The sequence below is a fragment of the Corylus avellana genome, chromosome ca4 (assembly GCF_901000735.1).
Source record: "Corylus avellana chromosome ca4, CavTom2PMs-1.0".
NCBI classification, from domain to species: Eukaryota; Viridiplantae; Streptophyta; class Magnoliopsida; order Fagales; family Betulaceae; genus Corylus; species Corylus avellana.
The window spans coordinates 24,176,764-24,183,766 of NC_081544.1; the positions used below are offsets into that span (position 1 = coordinate 24,176,764).

The 7,003-nt window shown below is 37.4% G+C and overlaps 1 protein-coding gene across 1 annotated transcript in view; it reads left to right on the plus strand.

Annotated features, from left to right (window-relative positions):
- Positions 1-7,003, plus strand: part of LOC132176944 (protein SIEVE ELEMENT OCCLUSION B-like) — a 60,214-nt gene that overhangs the window by 51,063 nt on the left and 2,148 nt on the right. The gene's annotated exons all lie outside the window — the stretch shown is intronic.

Genomic DNA, 7,003 nt, shown 5'->3' on the forward strand with positions numbered 1-7,003 from the left:
CTTTGCCATCAACAAAAAGGTTAGCCACCCTTTTGGGGAGTTAGGTCCATAATTTTGGGTAAGGGCAGATTCCACTTGTGCATGTTTAGAGAATGTCATTTTAGGAAGAAATTGGAATCTCCACATGGATTTGCTGGTTTGAAGTTTACTGCATTCTGGTTTATGCAGATGTAGTTCCTGTTGTTTTTATTTGTTGAGTTGTTTATATTATTTAGTTTTGTTGAGAATAATATTGTATATTGAATCACACTGTATAATGTACAGAAGGAGCCTATATATATAGGCTAATAATACAGACCTAGTAAAATAAGGAAAGATAAATTAAACATAGTAGACCTAGAATACCAAAGAAAGTAAATAACCTTAACATAATATTATTAACAGCCCCCCACAAGCTCAAGATGGAGTGCGAGAGACCAACTTGAGGTTCGAGACAAGATTGCCCGGGAGGATGTGACTTTGTAAAAAAAAAAAAAAATTTAAAAAAAAAAAGAAAAAAAAAAAAAGCCTATTATCTCTGTTATTTCAAATTCACCCACATGATACAAAGCTCATGACGTTATTCACATACTATGTCACAACAATCAACAATTGCAGACGTGAGCATGGCGTTTCTAGATTTGTCTCTGTCACATGCTTATACGAGGTCGTGAAATTTGTGTACCCTGATTATGGATAAAATTGACAGAAATCTACATTAGTAGTGAGAAATAAACCCTAAACTAAATAAGAAGGGAAAATAAACCTACGAAGAAAATAAAATAAAGAACATATAAAATATTATAACAACGGAAATGATATATTCTAAACATTCAAAGATATTCTAACAATGCCTACCCTTGCTGCCTTGCATAATTAGCACGCTAAAAGTTCTTCACATTACAATGAATTTGCTTATTATACTATGAAACGGCAACAATTTTCGTCTTTCAACTTGCCTGAACTACCAGCAAACCGGGCAGGCCTCAAAAGACTAAGCAAATTGTGGAAGAGTAGTTCAAACTGAACCCCCTATGAAAACAAACTATTATTCTGTTGATGTGTCACCAACTTCCATAGCACAGGAAATATAAGATCACAAATTTGACATTTTATTCGTCATTTGTTCATGTTGGGTTTTGAATTGTCAAATTCAGTGACAAAATACATTCATCCGCAATCTCGTCTACAGAGGTGTTGTGTCCAGAGAAGTCCTAGAAGATGTAGTTAAGCCTAAGCAATCATAATAGAAGACCTATATGATGCGGTTAAGTTTAATCAAATCAAAGAAATGAGCAAATCAAAATTCTTTAATTAGAGTTAAAATCAGAATTGAATAAAAATTCCGTATCCTGCACATATCTCAGTATTTGGACCATAACTTTCGGTTCAATAATCGGATTGAGGTGAAACTAGCGGCATTGAAAATCTAACTCAAACTTCTACAAATATTTGTGAAATAAGATTTTTATAATTCGGATGTTTCCTATGCCAAAATCGTCTTGTAAGATAAGGATGAAAATATGGACGAATCCTATTCCAACTGGAACTAGTTTTTCTTCCCATTTCAACTACTACTAGGTTTTCTTGTAGTCTATATATAGAGAGAGCTATTATGCACGAAATTTTAAGGAAATCCACATAAGAATTTCATGTGCTAAGAGAGCGTTTAATATATTGAGCATTAGGGTTAGTCTCTCTTTTAGAGTTAAAGGTTGTGCCTCCATCACAGATCATAAACAATCAAAGTCTACCGGAGTTCCGGTAAATTAGATCAAGTAGAAGAATTGTTCCAAATGTTCTGGAAATGGCTACTGTGGTAGAAGTCAAGTGGGTCGCTTGTTTTATGCAAGGAAGGGTCAACTTTAAAGGTTTTGTAAGTGTGAATTTCTTGTAATCCTTATTCTTTTATAGTTGATTGATTTCCTGGGTTTAGCCGCTCCGGAGAGGTTTTACTTTTAGAGAGTTCTCTAAAAGATTTCATCTTCGTCACCAAAACATTTGTGTCAGATTGATTTACTGTTTTACATATTTTGGTGAATGATTAGTTGTATGATTGTTTAATTCCACGAACTATATTTTGCATACACCTATTATAAACCCCCTTCTAGGTGACGTTTGGAGTTGTATATATTTTTTAATTGGTATCAGAGCAGGTTCACTCTGTTTGGATTAAATTCCTGAGTGACATCCTTGACTCCTTTGCAATGAATACTCCTTAGTCCCTTACCATGGATTTTGATGAGGATGACCTTCAGATGGCCTATAACAAGCACTTTAAGAAATTTGTTAAATTGAAGAAAAGCTATAAAATTTCCCTTAAAAAGCTTAATGATGGTGCGCATGAGAAAGAGTCTTTGGTTATTAAATTGTCTAAATCACATGCCTTAATTGAATCTTTTAAATCTGAAAGTACTATGCTTGTTGATAGCTTGGGTGCCTCTACTACATATGCTTCTAATTCATAAAGAAAAACTTTGTTTGTTAAGCCTGTGAAAGTTGAAGAAGTCAAAGCCAATATAGCTTGCTTGGAGATGGACAAAACTTATTGCATGAATAACTGTGTGAAGGCTGAATTCAAGGCTCCTTCAAAGGAACAAACTCATGCCAAGTTTGTTCTTACATGCCACCATTGTGAGATTATTGGTCACATTAGACCAAATTGTTCTCAGTTGAAATCCTAAAGACCTTGGAATAAGAAGGCTGCTCCTAAGAAAGAAAAAGGCGGTATAGAGTCATGTTTGTTTAGATCTAAGTTGTAACACCCCAGTCCCATATTGGGAAGATGAGAAGAAGCCCACATAGAGTGGATGGTTTATAGAGATAGTCATGGGTGCTAAGTCCCACATTGCCTAATTACTAGGTGAAACTGGGCTTTATAATGAATTCTAGGAAAGCTCTAAATTGACTAGTCTTTTTGGGGTGATAGCGCAGATGTGGCTAGCGCTTTTTTCATGGTCATTACAAGTGGTATCAGAGCCACCTAATAACGCCAGGTCATGTGGTACTGGAGCACTGCATGACGTGGACCTGACGAGGACGTCAGGAGTTTAAGAGGGGGAGTTTGTAACACCCAGTCCCATATTGGGAAGATGAGAAGAAGCCCACATAGAGTGGATGATTTATAGAGATAGTTATGGGTGCTAAGTCCCACATTGCCTAGTTACTAGGTGAAACTGGGCTTTATAATGAATTATATGGAAGCTCTAAATTGATTAGTCATTTTGGGGTGATAGCGCAGATGTGGCTAGCGCTTTTCCCAAGGTCATTACAAGTTGTGGGAAGGGCTCTGCTATGCGCTTTTCCCAGGCAATGTGACGTCCCACATTGCCCGGGCATGGAAAAGATGATATGTTTATATGAAATATACTCTCTCTAAATGGTATGAGGCCTTTTGGGGGGTAAACTCAATAATAAAACCGTGCGGGCTTGGCCCAAAGCGGACAATATCATACCACTTGGAGCAGGTATGTTACATATGGTATCAGAGTCATAGCCCAGCCTGAGATGGGGAGAGCGTGCACAAGCCCATGAGGGTTGCCAGCGAGGACGATGGGTCCTAAGAGGGGGTGATTATGACGTCCCACATTGCCTGGGCATGGAAAATATGATGTGTTTATATGAAATATACTATCTCTAAATGGTATGAGGCCTTTTGAGGGGTAAACCCAATAATAAAACCGTGCGGGCTTGGCCCAAAGCGGACAATACCATACCACTTGGAGCAGGTATGTTACATATATGTATATTCCTCCTCATAAGGGACAAGCTAAGCTTCTCCGAAATTTGTCCCTACCTGCCATCATTGTGGTAAAGTTGGTCATATTCGACTTAACTGTTTTAAGTTGAAACCCCGTGAGCATAAGAGTGAGAATGAGGAGCTATGCACAATGATGAGGGAAGTGCTATCTAGGTTAGATGAGTTTGACAAGAATCACAAATCTCTATGTGGTATAAAAAATAATTTATAAATTTTTGTAATTAGCTTAAATTATAAATTATTCCTTGCGGCATAAAAAAGAAATTATAGGTGCTCAAGGTATGCTAAAATAATAGTTTATTTCATGAAATCTGAAAAATGTATAATGACTCAAAATACTTGTTTATCACAGTTTATGCGGAATTAATACTATGAAGTAATAAACAATTTAAGTACCAAAATATGTAAAGCAACAAAGTAGGCAGACACACATATTTTTGTGACGAAGAGGAAACATTTTAGAAACTGTTATAAAAGTAAAACCTCTTCGAGGCAGTCAAACCCTGAAATTCACTATAAGAAAATTATCCAGAGATTACAGTGTAATACCCCGAAATTATTTCCCTATTTTGGAGGAAATAATTATTTAAGGATAATTCGGCATTTGTTATTATGAGTTTTAATTGGTGATTTTATAAGATTCGGAATTGCTAATGAGGAGATAATTATAGATTTTGATTTTCTATAATATTAAAGGGTTTAAATTGAGGTTTTAGATTTATTTGATTAAACCACAAAAAGGAAAAAGACCAGATTTTATTGTGGATAATAAGTCTTTTGTGGTTTAATGGACTTAGAAGGGTGATTTGGTACACTTAGGAGTAGGTAGAGGGAACATTTGGGAATTAGGTTTAAGGGAAGAAGACAAAGGCACAAGAAAGAAGGAGAAGTCACGTGCATGTTGGGAGCAAGGAAGAAAAGACAAAAGAAAAGGAAAAAGGAAGGGCAATTTTGTAAAGCATGAGATTAGGTTAGGGGCATTGAGGGAAGGAAATTTCAGAAAGGAAAGAGGCTTGGCCTTTCACGTGCAGCAGGCTGCCACACCTTCACAGGCTTCACTCCTCTTTCTTCCCTTCTTCTTTCTTTCTCACGGCCTCACCCTCTTTCTCACGCTCATCTCTCTCTCTCAAGGTCTGGTTTGGGCAGAGGGAAGCTCACACCTTCACGTGGAAGGTGCGAGCTTGGACGTGTGTGAGAGATAGAGAGAGATATGCAAAACAAAGAAAAGGAAAAAAAGAGAAGGGCTTTGTGAGGCATTTCACGTGTAAGAAACAAATGGAGAAAAGAGTCAAAAGACAAAGAAAGAGAGGCATGCGAGTGGGAGAGAGGAACCGAGAGGGAGAACCGTGGGTCTGGGAGAGAGAGAGAGAGAGAGAGAGAATTATAGGAGTATCAATGTTTAGGCGTTTTAATGATTTTATAGGATTGATTTTAGGGCATTCTATCTAGATAATTTATGTTGAGATTCTATTTGGGTATTTTTCTAAAGGCTGATTTGGGGTGGATTTTAGACGGAGATTTGTATGGGTTTGATGTATGATTTCTCCTTATTTTGGCTAGAGATAACCGGATGGGTTGTTTGGGTTTGATTTTGGGTGATTATGGTTGATGAAGCTAGGAATCGGTTTGGGTCCTTTCATAGATGATTGTTGGTACTAGCTTGTAGGTTGAGGATTTCTTTAAGGCTTGGTGATTTTCGGTGGTTATGGACGATTATAGGGATTTATTCGATGGAGTGTTTTTAGCCTTGGTTGGGATTAATGTCATTAGTTCATTTGTGTTGATTTTACTTAGGTTCTTGATTCGATTAGTTGGGTTCCATTACGGTCTTATAAGAGGGTCACTATAGCGATGATAATGGAGTTTTGGGGTTTGGACTCTAAGAATGGCTTCAAGTTAGAATTATTCTAACTAGGTTATTATGTGACACTAATGTAGGGTTTTTATGTAAAGACTCCAAGAGGGTTTTCAAGGAATCGACCACATTATAGAACGCTACACATCGGTGTGTCGAAGGAGAATTTGAGGATCAAGGTAAGTGAGTTATCTTGTGTTAGTGTTTTCATGAATAATGACCCGGTGCATTTTATACTCAATGCTTTCAAAGACAGACCCAGGTTATCTCTTGAACTAAATAAAATACAATTTTATGCATGAAAAGTGTGACATGAGCTATTTTTATAACTGTTGTCTCGAAAATATACATGAACTGTTTATTGGGCTACTTGATAATGTTATATGTGATGTGATGCGATGCTATTTATGATGCAATAAATGCGGTGACACCAGTACAATGTGTGTGTGTGTGTTATGTGTATATGTTCGAAGGCAGTGCAACACATCATTTGTTAGGTGTGGCTTCAGAAGCCATTAACCCTAAGTAAAGGGGGTTAGGCTAATATGGTTCCATGGAGAGGGGATGAACAGACCAATCATTGCCGAAAGGTGATGTGCAGGACAAGCACAACCTTACTCTGGGGGTTAAACAGAGCGAGCTATGTTATGAAAATTTGGTCTTACTTTGTAGATGTTTAAGTAGTTGCAAGCAAAGTAACACTACAAGAAATTAGCTCTTTAGGGGCGACTTTAAGTCGCCCCTAAAGACCCTAAAGTGGACGCTGTTGGCAACAGCGTCCACTTTTCGACCCTAATAGTCCGACCCTAATGATCAAATGTCTGATCATCAGGGTCCACTTAAAAGTCGACCCTAATGATCACTTTTAACGTCCACTTTATCGCCCCTAAAAGTCGCAATGTTTGGACCCTAAAGATGATGTAAACGGAAGCGAAAGTCGACCCTAATAGTCAAGCAATAGCGTCCACTTTTAGTTAACCATTAGCGTCGACTTTATGGACCCTAATATCCCTTTTAAAAAAAAAATAATAATAACTATTAGCGTCCAAATAAAAGTGGACGCTGATGGTTAAACCATTAGCGTCCACTTTTGTGGACGCTAATGGTCCTAAAAAATTAAAAAAAAAACTAACTATCAGCGTCCACTTAAAGTCGACCCTAATGATGACTTTTAGCGTCCACTTTATCGCCCCTAAAAGATACATATGTTTGACTCTAAAGATCGATGATGTACACAAAAGAATTAGTCGACGCTAATAGTTGACCATTAGCGTCCACAACTGTTGACGCTAATGGTCCAAAAATACTAAAAAAAAAATTGACTATCAGCGTCCACTTTGAAGTGGACGCTGATTAGTTGACCATTAGGGTCGACAATTGTCGACCCTAATGGTCCTTAAAAAAAAAAA